The 13,162-nt window shown below is 40.6% G+C and overlaps 1 pseudogene across 1 annotated transcript; it reads left to right on the forward strand.

Moving 5' to 3' along the window:
* The first annotated feature begins 10,465 nt into the window (after positions 1 to 10,465).
* Positions 10,466 to 11,525, forward strand: LOC114629196 (annotated as a pseudogene). Its single transcript, XR_003712611.1, has one exon. The product of XR_003712611.1 is annotated as a cofilin-1 pseudogene (transcript).
* The last annotated feature ends 1,637 nt before the right edge of the window (positions 11,526 to 13,162 follow it).

A 13,162-nucleotide genomic window follows, 5' to 3' on the forward strand; every position in this document is an offset into this window, starting at 1 on the left:
GTGTATGAGGTCCTTGCCATGTAGAGCCCTCTGTTTACATGGGTTCTGGTAAGTAGTTAGACAAACAATACGTGTCTCTTCAGTCCATAGGCTGAATGATCAAACAGTATTTCAGGGATCTATAACAGATAACTGTATTTCACAAGTGCACAGACATAATGGAATGTTTTTTCGAAGTGTCCTCGAAGTCTCTGTTTCACTGGCAATATACACAACTTATTATTTGTTTCTGTCATTTGTTTATTTTAGAGACACTGGCTAGACTTATGAAAATAATATACATACAGTCTCTATGAGGTAGTCTTTGCTTTCAGTCAGAAGCATATGTTTTATTTTTTTTCAAAAAGATGACTTAAAGATTTGATCATAAACCAAAACATTTGGAAGAATGTGTGTGTGTGTGTGTGTGTGTGTGTGTGTGTGTGTGTGTGTCTGTCTGTCTGTCTGTTTCTGTGTTTGTCTGTGTGTTATTGTATAACAAATGGAAACATTGCATCATCTATCTCTGCTCAAAAGATAAAATAGGAAGTGTCCAATCGGTTTCTAGGACATGCAGAAACACTGATCATTAAATATATATAAATTTGACTTGCTAAACTGTAACAAAAAAGTTGTGCTTGAAGCTTTGTATCTATTTCAGTTTTATTTAACTCCATCATAGATAACAAAAACAGGAGGACACACATGGAACATTGAGCCACATTCTTTCCACAGGATTCATTATGTGCTTACCATGTATTCATATGATAAAAAATAAGATAAATGACAAGCACTCCAGTTAGATAGTCATGGAGGCTTGACTAGCAATTGAAAAACTTTAATCCTCAAACAAATACAAATGTTCTTAGATTTTTCAAGGTGACTTAGTGTGGAAGTTGCTGGACTCAGTTCATCTTTGAGCCATATGTCTTGGGGAAATATCTATGACTCAAGCTTTGTGACTCAAGGGTTCATTCTATTTCTATAGATTTCTTAAAATTTACACCAACTTCACATAGAACTGTTACTGTAGCTTTTCTTAATTGGTTTATCACACAGGAGGGCAGTCTGATCCATCCTTATTTCTCTATCCCTGCCAGCGACTGTAGAACCTCTGTCATTAAAATATTTTTTTACAGATGAGCAACTCATATCAAGTCTATTGTAAATTTTCCATTTTCCCCAGGATACAAATGTGAGACACATCAAAGAAATTCAATTATAGAAAGCCATTTTCATTCAGTGCACAACATGAAAATTTATTGTAGGCTGCTATGTGCCATGTTTCACATGAGCATAAATGAATTTCATTTCAATCCAAGGATCAACTCTCTCTTAATAGGTTTTGACTGGACTGACACAAACATCTTGACTTACATCCTGAGAAAATACATGCCTACGAACATGCCTGAGAAATTAAGATCTTGCCAGGCACTTTAACTCATGTCAATAATCTCAGCACTTGGGGTGTAGAGGTAGGAGTTCAAGATCAGGTTGGATTACAGAGTGAGAGTCTGAGACTCTCAAGAAATAAATGAAGATCCTGTAAAACACATTCAGATACGTACACAGCCTTAGAGCTATAGCTGTCGAATATTTACACAAATAGATACATGTGAAATAGAACAATCAAGGCTTTTAGGGAGACATTAAACTGTCCCACTTCCTCTAGCATTGTCTAAGATGAGAGCAAAGGAAGATGTTTGTCATCAGTCTTGCTTCACAAGAATCCTGCATGATTTCTCCAGCCTTCTTCACATCCCTCAGAGCTTACTAATATATTTCTAAGGGTATTGTCTAAGAGAGTCATGTTTAAAATATCAAAGAAAACTACACCTATTCCTGTTTAAGATCTCCCTTTTCTAAAAGATTCCTTGACACTTAGCATGTAGACTCATGATCACAGAGACATTTGCAACAACCAGGATATGTCTGCTAAATTCCCACATTAACTCTATATTTTTAAACCTTTACTAATTTTTATATAATTCAGAATAGGATATCATAATCTTTCTCTGCTCTCAGTGAGACACGGAGCTGTGGAGATCAATGTATTCAGAGACCCCAGGAAAAAAAGCACCAATGAAAGCCATAAAGAAGTAGAATAATATTTCCATCCCTGTCTTCATATTTGTAGTAGAAAACACATAAACATTACAAACTAAAACTTATAGAGAAGTAAATAATGCTTGTCAGTGCTTGACGATTTTGCAGCCTATACTCCAGTGGGAAGTGTTTTAGCCCTTCTGTCTAAAATAGACATTATTTTCAGTACATAATTAAAAAATGCCCATATGGAAAGAAATGGTTAAGGTCAAAGGTCTAAGACAGATCTCTGAGATTCCTGATGGAGCCCCATTATTGCACCTGAAGTTATTCTCCCTCAGTTATTACAGAATGCCATGATGAAAAAAATTATTGGTGCTAACCTACAGCACAGAGCACCAGCCTAGTGCGATTCCTCAAAGGCGAGCCGAGACGTTCCATGAGCTTCTTTTATTGATTGTTGTTCCCGTGTGCCCCTCTGGGAGCAGAGCAGCAAAGAAATGTTTTGATGGGAGGAAGAGTGACCTTTTCCTTGGGAGTGTTTTAAAGCTGTGATATGCTGAAATAACTAACTGGAAGGATAACCAAGAGGAGGGGGAAGCTTATTATATTGTAACCCATGGGGAAATGGGCATTTTTATACTTTTCTATGAAATCAGTGGTCTGGTAAAAAAAAAATCCTTGCTGCTGGATCTAAAATGCTGTGTTCCTGATTGCAATAAGGTGTAATTCCCTACATAATAAAGGGTGCATGCCAGTTCTCAAAGGCCCATGTGTGTACATCTGTCAATGCACACAAGAAGGGTGTACTGGAAGGCGGTGATGAAGACCTGTCATCTGCTGTGCTGCCCCATGTGCCTGCATCTGTGTGTCTTCACCCTTCACAATGGCAGACTCACAGACCACAGCACCTCCTTGATTTGCAGCTGAGCAATCTAAGGTCCAGTGCACTTTAAGCAACTTGCCTAAAGTCACACACTGGTCTGTGGCTGATTTTGAGTTGGTACCATAAGCAGGATTCCCACAATGAGAATTGTAAGTTGTTATTTTCTTTCTTATAGGCTTAATAAATAGTCAAAGATACATCTCAGTGTTTCTGGATGTGTTGTTTATTTTCAAAGGAAAATTGTCTAATGTGTAATATAACTAATACGAATAATCAGCATTCTGGAGACAAGGAGTTTTGAGCTCAAGGCCACCTTAAGCTACATAGACTATTTAAAAGAAGAACAAAACAAACAAAATCAGAATTTACCACTTTACCATTAGGGCATTTGCCCTGGTGAAAACAAGTGTTAGGATATGGATATAAAATATTCTTGTTATCAGTTTTCTGCTTGAGTTCAGCATTTTGATCCAAACCTTGTGTTCTTTTGTTGTTGTTGTTGTTGTGTTTTGTCCTGGTCATTGTTTATGTGGAGTATTTTGGTTTTGTCTTTCTCACAGTCTCACTAGGTAGCCAAGATTGGTTTGGACCTCCAGACACTTCTACCTCCACTTCCAGGATTCGGAGATTATAGACACATGTTGCCATATCCTGATATTATTTCTCAGGATACGAATCATCTCTCGATATTAACAGCTAACTCTACTTCCCAACAATTTCTTGCAGCCAATCTCCATATGTATGTCACCATGGAACATGGGTAAGGGGGGAGACAAAAGCATGACTGATACATACAGGCAAAACTAGTCTTCAGTTCTAAGAACTGAACTCATTACCTTATGCCCTTATATTACAACTAGAATGACTTGCCTTTAGCACCCAACCATTTAATTTGTGAATCTGTGTGATCCTGTTACCTTCCTAAGGAAGTCACTGACAGTGACTCTAGTGCCACTGTCAGCATTAATGTCACCAGCAGCATTGATCCACAGAGAGCATACTATGGACCTATTGTATTAATCTCCACCATTAAAAACCACACCTAAAATTATCACCATCCTTGGAAGCAGACTTAGAAACCATAAACACTAAGAAGTGGCTTTGATAACCATTCAAATGAGTTAGAAAATATCAACTTATAATTCCCATTGTGGGAAACAAGACAAGAAAAAAACAAAATGAAAAGAACACGAACTTTGGATCAAAATGCTGAAATCAAGCAGAAAAAAATTACAACAAAAATATCAAATCCACATGCTTTTGTTTTTGCCATTACAAGTGGCTTATCAGAGCCAAGCATCCTGGCACATACCTTTAATCCTAGCACCAGGAAGACAGGGAAAAGGTGGATCTTTGATTTTGAAGCCAGCCTGGTCTACAGAGTGAGTTTCAGGATAGCAAGAGCTACACAAAGAAACCCCGTATCAGGAAAAAAAATGAAGAATTTTTTTTTAGGAGGAATGAGGAGCAGTCTCACTACTTAGCTGAGGATGGTCTTGAACTCAAGATCTCCTTGCCTCCTGCCTCTAGAACACTTCATTCATATTAGGTGTACTTCACATCGGACAATTTTCTCATAAGATAGGTCCTCTGAAAATAGAGTTACAAACCTATAAACACTGAGAAACAGCCCTGGTTGCTGCTCAGACCTACAGAAATGAATTAAAAAGAAAGTAACAAGTGTCTGAAGAAAAGCGAAGAAATGTTTCTCAGAGTTCTTCAGATGTAGGTCTGAGCACTGGGCCAGTTATTAGAATCTCACAGAGTGAAGAGCCTGGGCACTGGAACCGGTCTCCCTGTGTTCACATGCCAGCTCTATGGTTTCTAATTTGCATGGCCCTGAGAAATGGCTTCACTTTTCCATATCCCAGTGTTCGCATCTCATCTGTAATGATAATGCTTCCTACTTTATATTGTTCTTATAGAAATGTGTCCATACATGCTTACCTCTTCTAGTATTGCTGGATATAAGGTAAGGGCCATGCAAGTATGGCCATCCATCCCGTTAGAAAATGAGACCTACAAAGTAGGTGGGAGGCTGTTGTGTAGGTTTCGATTTTTTTAGCAAAGCAGCAAGTGCAGAGCTATCTGTGCACAAGGCTTCTGTTTTACTGCAGTCTGATGAAGAGAAACAAAACCAATAATTTCTTTTAAACATAAAATGAAGCCTACCTTAAATATTTTCACTTTTACAGCCCCTGGCACACCAGTGTCTCTCTCCTTACCTTATTTTAAGAGACAGGTACTTTCTAAAGCCATATCATACCAACAGTTAAACCATCTATCTAATCACTATTTGTTGAGTATTTTCAATGTGCAAATCATGTTCTAGATTCCAAAAGACAATGGTAGCTAAGACAATAAAATCCTTGTTCTCATGAACTTAATTCAGTCTCTTTGTGTGGTGAGGGGGAATATAAATTATAAACAGCATAACCATATACTGAGGTAAATTTCAGGACACAAATGGCAGTGTATCCCTTGCGGAATGGAATCAAGGCAACACCAGCCTTCTGTGACAGCTGGGTGTGCAAGCTGACAATAGACTGATGATATTGATCCAGATATGATCCAGATCTTGAGGCATAGTGGCCGTGAAAAACTTAGGCTCAGGCTAAGGTAGTACATGCCATTAGTCCCAGGAGACAGATGCAAGCAGATCTGAGATCAAGGCCATCTTGGGACAGAGCAATCTCCTTAATCTGGACTATACCTTTTCCTGGAAGCCAGTAGAAAAAGGAATTGTTTGTTCTTCTTTGTCCTCTTGCGCTTACTTGCCAAAATATCTGTTAGAACCTACTTCTTTAGAATTCAATTTTAAACAGAAGACCAGCTGAAACAGCCTCATGAGACTGAGTAACTTCTGGATTCTTGGACTTCTCACTCACAGCTTCCCATTGTTGGGTTAGTTGGACTGCAGACTGTAAGTCATTCCAATAATTTCTCTTAATATATAGAGACATTTCATAAATTCTGTGACCCTAGAGAACTCTGACTAATAAATATGCTTTTAAAAACAGCTAGCAAGACAGAACAAACCTGCACTACCTTATGTACACATCTCCAAATATCTGACTGCATTGCCTTATTATACAAATGCACACCTCCAAATATCTGCAAGAGAGGCTTCTAAAAGTAATTCTTCCATTTTAATAAATGATTACAAGAACAATGGAAATGAATCTTGTCTATGTGCAATCTTATCTTCTCTGGCAGCTAGCTTTATCACATTAATATGTGTTGAAATTTCTACAAATAATGATTTCCTGTCATCTTGATTTTATCATAGCAACACAATAGGGCTGGATATAATACGATGCTAAAAAACAAAACAAAACAAAAACAAAAAAAGTGATCTCTTTTGAATAGAAAACAGTATATAGACAAGACCTTAGCCAAGCTGTGGGACTCATAGGTGTTATCATTACTTATGTGGTTTTGTTGTTGTTTTTAAGTGATATGAGGTTAGCCTCCTTAAAGAATGGAAAGGCCCCGTAACTTTGCACTAGGAATTGAACCCAGGGCTTTATGTATGGTGGGTGGGCATTATGCCACTGAGCTCTGTCCTCCCCCAGAGATACTCATTTTTAGACAATGAGTATTCTCCCCAGGAGACTTCTATATTCAACAGTGTGACTCTTTATAACTCCCATGGCTTTGTTCATTTCACTTTCTAAACTTTCATTTTGCAAAGAAATGTTTCCATTAACCCCGGACACCAAAACTGAGGCTCATCAGAGCTTCACCTGAACAGCAAATCCCTCCTAAAGCTTCATCTCAGAAGATGCTTCATAAAATGTTATCTGTGTCTTGGAAGCAGATAGTTTCCAACAAGAAGGAGCCACAGAAGGACAGGATGATGCAAAGTAGACAAATACAGAGCTCAACGTCAAAACCACTGTGTGCTTTTCATGCGTGGTGTAGAATTTCAGCCCCAACAACAAAGAATTGAGCATTATTTCTGAATGGTGGGACAGTGCAGTTTTGTAAAGGACTTTCCTAATTTTCTAACCCTCCCTAACTGTATGATCTCCTAATGCAGGTGAGCAAATTTACTGTTCTTTCTGTTTAAAGCTAAGAAGGCACAATATTTGGGTGGATGTTTGTACCTGTGGGCTGATCTGTACGTACACAACTTTGTTCTAAAAAATATCCTTTAGTGCACTTGCTAACAACACAGTTCCTTATTTTCTGACTTTTGCTTTTATTTTTCTTCTCATGTTAATATTAGTTTGCATCCTAACATAGTTTGAAAACGGAGTGGAAAAATTGTCAAAGGGAGCACATCCTTTTCCCAGATTGCATTGAAAAAGAACTTCCTGGTCTCCGAGTATCTATCAGGCACATAATTAAACATGGCCTGGCTCTCCCTAGGAACCTCATGTATCCTCCCCGGCTCCCTAGAGAGAGTTTGCCCCTGTTCTGCCATGCTGTGAAGGAATGTATTTTCCCCTGCCTGCTTCTCTCCCCACATTCCACTCTACATAGGTAGCTAGGATGGAATATCTGTTCCAAGCAGTAATTTATTTTCATTTTATTCTATCATGTGATAAAGATTTAGGTGCTTACTGCATTTAACAAAATATCTCAATAAATGTATACATTGAAGAATAATTCAAATTAACATAGCAATTATCACTCTTTTTTAAGCTTTTTATAGCACTGCCAATAAATCTAAAGCCTTGTTCAGTAACAAAAAAATGAACACCTATAATAGTTAATCATGACTGTCAACTTGATGAAATTTAAAAGGATGACACTCACACACACCCAAGACAAGCTTCTGGGCCTTTATACAAGGGGATTTCCAGAGAGACTTGATTGAGAATGACAAGTCCTCAATGTGCAGACACCATGTCATGGGTTAGAATGGGAGACAGAATGAAAAGGAGAACGCAGCCTGAGAAGCAGTATTCATCTCTCTGTGTGCTTCCACACTGCAGGTGATGCTGTCTTAACTCTTGCTGCCACAATCATAGCCACTCTCATCACCACACCTTCCTTACTGGGATGAACCACTACTTCCTCAACCTGTGAGACAAAATGGACTGCCTTCCTCAAGTAATAAAGAGGAAAACTGGTACCAAAGATCGGGGTTGTTGCTGCTGGTAGACCTATCGTTGAGGTTTTCTAAGTCTTTGAAAGTCATATTCAGGAGAATGTGGAGAGGTTGGAGCTGTGAGCTGCTTAAGTAGACAACAAGAAGGCTGAGAGAAATGCACTTGAGGCCTTGATCACCAGGTTTAGGTCTATGAGACCCGAGCTAGAGACCACTCCTGTTACATCTACCAAAGAATCTGGCTACAATGTCATAGAACTTGAAGTGATACTTAATTCAAAAGTAATGGGTTAAGTCCTATGGTGGCGATAATTTTCAAGATAGCATAGCATTCAGGCATGGTTGTTACCTCTTATCACTCTTTTCCGGGTAAAATAAAAAGAAGAAGGATAGCAGAAATATGCACTTTGGTGAAGAAAAACACCGTTAGTGAGTTTCAAGTTGTAGACAGGCCAAGTGCAAAAGATGTTAAAGAGATTACCACCCTTAGTAGGCATGGATTCCACCACCTGATCTGAGCCTTGGGCATGGTATAGAACCAGGCATGATGGTACTTGCCTATATTCCCAGCACTGTGGAGGTAGACAAAGGACAATCAAAAATTCAATACCAACCTCTCACACACGACAAGTTCAAGGCCAGCCTGTAATACAACAAGACCCTGACTCAGAGAGAAAGAAGGAGGGAGCACTAAAAAAATAACTTGCACTTACATGCTCAGAAGACAGAAAGACGAATTGAAGTAAGACCCTATGCCTCTAAGGCTCCAGTTTTTTTTTTTTTTAAAAAATCATTTGAAAGAAAAGAAATTTAACTGACAACACCACAGAAGGGAAAGAAAACCTAGGAAAGTGACTCCCCAGAGTTATCCTTAAAGTTACCCAACAGCTGCTGAAACTATTTCAGGATGACCACGTGTCCTTACTCAGAATTTCCTGCACAAAACATCATGACCAAGAAGCAAGTTGGGGAGGAAATGGTCTAATCAGCTTACACTTCCACACTGCTGTTCATCACCAAAGGAAGTCTGGGAAGGAACTCACACAGGGTAGGAACTTGGAGGACTGGGTGCAGAAGCCATGGAGGGGTGCTGCTTACTGGATTGCTTCCCCTGGCTTGCTCAGCTTGTTTACTTATGGAACCCAAGAAAGACTATCAGCCCAGGGATAGCACTGCCCACAATGGACTAGGCCTTCCCTCCTGATCACTAATTGAGAAAAATGCCTTACAGCTGGATCTCATGGAGGCATTTCCTCAAGGGAGGCGCCTTTCTCTGTGATAACTCCAGCTTGTGTCAAGTTGACACAAACCAGCCAGTACACCACGCTATATCTCAAGCTTTCAGCAAAACTTGACGGCAGCATCTACATGGGACTAGTTTTGCACAAAAAACAAGTACCACATAGGGAATCAAAAGCTGCTGACTTCACAGAAGTTAAGAATAGAATGGGTCAGGCATGGTGGTAGAAACTGTTAATCCAGCAGTTGGGAGGAAGAGGTAAACTCTGTCTTTGTGAGTCTGAAGCCAGCGTGATGTGTTTAGTGAGTTCCAGGAAAGTCAGGGCTACATAAAGAGACACTCTTTCAAATAAACAAAAGCAGAACAACAATAGAAAGAATAGAATGACAGTTACCAAAAGCCTAGGGGAGAAAGATAGGGAAAGGCTGAGCAATGGGTTCAGTGTTGAAGTTGGATACAAGCAGGGAAAGAAGAGACAACAAATAAATACTGTACATTGCAAAAAATCTAAGAGAAGAGATTTTGAATGTTTGCAACAAAATGAAGAAGTAAATATTTGAGGAGAGAGGTTTAATCTTATTTAAATATTACCGAGAGAGTACATGTGTTGAAACATTAAGAAGCCCATTCAAGGGCTAAACAGATGGCTCAGTGGATACGTGCACAGGATGCTCTGACAGAGGATCTAGGTACCCAGCACCCACATGGCAGCTCATAACTGTCTATGAATCCAGTTCCAGGGGATCTGATGCCTTCTTCTGGCCTCTACTGGCACTAGGTGCACAAGTGATACACATAGATACAGGCAAAACATCCATACATATAAATAATAAAATAAGACATTAAAAAGTCCATTTACATGAACAACTTTTGTTTTTAGTAAGTTGGAAATAATCTTTTATTAAAGATGGAGAAAAGTCCTCATATCATGAAATGGAATTCCACTGTGCCCTCCCAAATACTATGGACACACAGAAGGCTCTCCTAGGACTTCCTGAAAGAACAGACCCTCTCTACCCTTCCTCTCTAACATAAACACAGAACCAAAGCACAGCTTCCTCCACAGCAATCTGCCTTCCCACTACTGATGTTTTCCTTTTCTTGTCTCCCAGAGAAGACAGCCCCTATTGCATTTTCATGTTTTACTTACATATTCTAATTTAACATAAATAAAACCCTAGGGTTATGGTAAGTAAAACGATTAGTAGGGTATTTATTAAGTCCAAGGCGAAGCAATGTTATTATCATTCAGTAGCTCTTTCTGTCTCCCTTTCGTTTCCGGAAACATGGCCTCTGGTGTGGCTGTCTCTGATGGTGTCATCAAGGTGTTCAATGACATGAAAGTTCGCAAATCTTCAACACCAGAAGAAGTGAAGAAACGCAAGAAGGCAGTGCTCTTTTGCCTGAGTGAGGACAAGAAGAACATCATCCTGGAGGAGGGCAAGGAGATCCTAGTAGGAGATGTGGGGCAGACCGTGGATGACCCCTATACCACGTTTGTCAAGATGCTGCCAGATAAGGACTGCTGCTACGCTCTCTATGATGCAACCTATGAGACCAAGGAGAGCAAGAAGGAGGACCTGGTGTTCATCTTCTGGGCTCCCGAGAATGCACCCCTTAAGAGCAAAATGATCTATGCCAGCTCCAAGGATGCCATCAAGAAGAAGCTGACAGGTATCAAGCATGAATTACAAGCTAACTGCTACGAGGAAGTCAAGGACCGCTGCACCCTGGCAGAGAAACTAGGTGGCAGTGCCGTCATTTCCCTGGAGGGCAAGCCTTTGTGAGCCACCTCCAGCCCCCTGCCTGGAGCATCTAGCAGCCCCAGACCTGCTCTTGGGTGTTGCAGGCTGCCCCTTTCCTGCCAGACCGGAGGGGCTGGGGGGATCCCAGTAGGGGGAGGGCTATCCCTTCACCCCAGTTGCCAAACATCCCTCCCACCCCCTGGACCGTCCTTCTCCCTCCATCCCTGACGGTTCTGGCCTTCCCAAACTGCTTTTGATCTTCTGATTCCTCTTGGGTTGAAGCAGACCAAGTCCTGTCCTAGGCACCCAGTTTGGGGGGAGCCTTTTTTTTTTTTTAACGACACCCCTACTCCTCATCCCTCCCCATCCCATGCTGCCAACTTCTAACCACAATAGTGACTTTGTGCTTGTCTGTTTAGTTCTGTGTGTAAATGAAATGTGGAAATGACCCTCCCTGCACCAGCTGGTTGCCCTCCCCTTTCCCTTGATCTTGGCCACTCATGGAAGCAGGACCAGTAAGGGACCTTCAATTTTAAGAAAAAAAAAAAAACAATAAAAAGGCTAATTAACAATGAAAAAAAAAAAGACCATTTAATTGGGCCGTAGATCTATCCTGTTAGCTTTCTTTGATACGTATTTTAGGCTGTTGATAACAGAAAAACATGTGCTCACTTGAAAGGGACACAGTTCTGTTTCAACTCAATGTAGGAAAGTATTAACATTAAGAACCTTTTGTGAACAGAAGAAACTCGAATGGCCGAGAAGCACCTAAAGAAATGCTCGGCATCCTTAGTCGTCAGGGAAATGCAAATCAAAACAACCCTGAGATTCCATCTCACACCAGTCAGAATGGCTAAGATTAAAAACTCAGGTGATAGTAGATGCTGGCGAGGGTGTGGAGAAAGAGGAACACTCCTCCATTGTTGGTGGGACTGCAAGATGGTGCAACCACTTTGGAAATCAGTGTGGCGGTTCCTCAGAAAATTGGACATAGCATTACCCGAGGATCCAGCTATACCACTCCTAGGCATATACCCAGAAGGTGCTCGAACATATAATAAGGACATATGCTCAACTATGTTCATAGCAGCCTTATTTATAATAGCCAGGAGCTGGAAAGAACCCAGATGTCCTTCAACTGAGGAATGGATTAAAAAAATGTGGTATATTTACACAATGGAGTATTACTCAGCTATTAAAAACAATGAATTTGAGAGGTTCCTAGGTAAATGGATGGAACTAGAAATTATCATACTGAGTGAGGTAAGCCAATCACAAAAGAACACACATGGTATTCACTCACTGATTATTGGATATTAGCCCAGAACCTTAAAATGCCCAAGATGCAACTCACAGGCCACATGAAGTCCATAAAGAATGAAGACCAAGTGGGGGTGATTCGGTCCTTCTTAGAAGGAGCAACAAAATACTCAAGGGAGCAAATATGGAGACAAAGCGAGGGACAAAAACTGAAGGAGGGGCCGTCTGAAGACCTTTCCACCTGAGTATCCATCCCATGTGCAGTCACCAAAGGTAGATGCTGATGTGGAAGTCAGGAAGTGCATGCTGATAAGAGCCTGATATGGATGTCTCCTCAGAGGTCTTCAAGAGTCTGACATATTCAGAGGCAGATGCTCACAACTAGCCATTGAAGTGATCATGGGGTTCTCAATGGAGGAGTTAGAGTGAAGACTGAAGGAGCTGAAAGGATTTGTGGCCCCATGAGGAGAGCAACAATACCAACCAACCACAGCTCCCAGGGTCTAAACCACCAGCCTGGGAGCACTTATGGAGGGATCCAGGGCCTTAGCTGAATATATAAGAGTGGAGGGCCCTGCTGGGCACAGGTGGAAGATGAGATCCTTGACCTCATGAAGGCTGGACGCCCCAGGGGGTGGGAGTTTTGAGGGTGGGGAGGTGGGAGTGGGGGGGTAGATAGAGGTTACATCCACAAAGAAGAAGGAGGAGGTGTGAGGGGATTGGGGGTTCCTGGGTGGGTGGGGGATGGGGTAAGGGGACAACATATGAAATGTAAATAAAACATCCAATAAAAAAATTAAAAAAAAAAAAAAGAACCTTTTGTGCTACCATGCCAAACTTACTCTATTTACACAAAGAAAGAAACTTCAATCTGACAGCAAAACTTCAGAATTCAATTTAAGTCAATAGATATATACAAGACGATATGTTTTATTGGGGTTAAGGAG

This window comes from Grammomys surdaster, unplaced genomic scaffold (genome assembly GCF_004785775.1).
Source record: "Grammomys surdaster isolate TR1022 unplaced genomic scaffold, NIH_TR_1.0 278, whole genome shotgun sequence".
NCBI lineage: Eukaryota > Metazoa > Chordata > Mammalia > Rodentia > Muridae > Grammomys > Grammomys surdaster.